Source organism: Penaeus monodon, chromosome 27, assembly GCF_015228065.2.
Source record: "Penaeus monodon isolate SGIC_2016 chromosome 27, NSTDA_Pmon_1, whole genome shotgun sequence".
Lineage (NCBI taxonomy): Eukaryota > Metazoa > Arthropoda > Malacostraca > Decapoda > Penaeidae > Penaeus > Penaeus monodon.
The window spans coordinates 16,552,678-16,552,909 of NC_051412.1; the positions used below are offsets into that span (position 1 = coordinate 16,552,678).

Sequence of the window (232 nt, forward strand, 5' to 3'; positions counted from 1 at the left end):
TAATTGCGTAGTTAATTATATATGCAGGGACTATTTATGGTACATACTTAAATTCATTTGTTCATATCAGTTTCAAGGATTCATCGAATACGCGATTTTTGTTCATAACAGAAATAGCTCTAAGACTTCACCCTAAACCTCCCTTCCTAGTCTCTCTCTTCTTTGCTTTTGCTTTTAACTGCGCCTTTAGAGTTACCTCCGTCCTTCCTCTGATCTTGCCTATTATTCAACT

At 36.2% G+C, this 232-nt stretch overlaps 1 protein-coding gene across 1 annotated transcript in view; it reads right to left on the reverse strand.

Moving 5' to 3' along the window:
- The window catches only part of LOC119590634, a gene marked incomplete at its 5' end in the record, with an annotated part of 133,180 nt that overhangs the window by 79,646 nt on the left and 53,302 nt on the right, over positions 1 to 232 (reverse strand).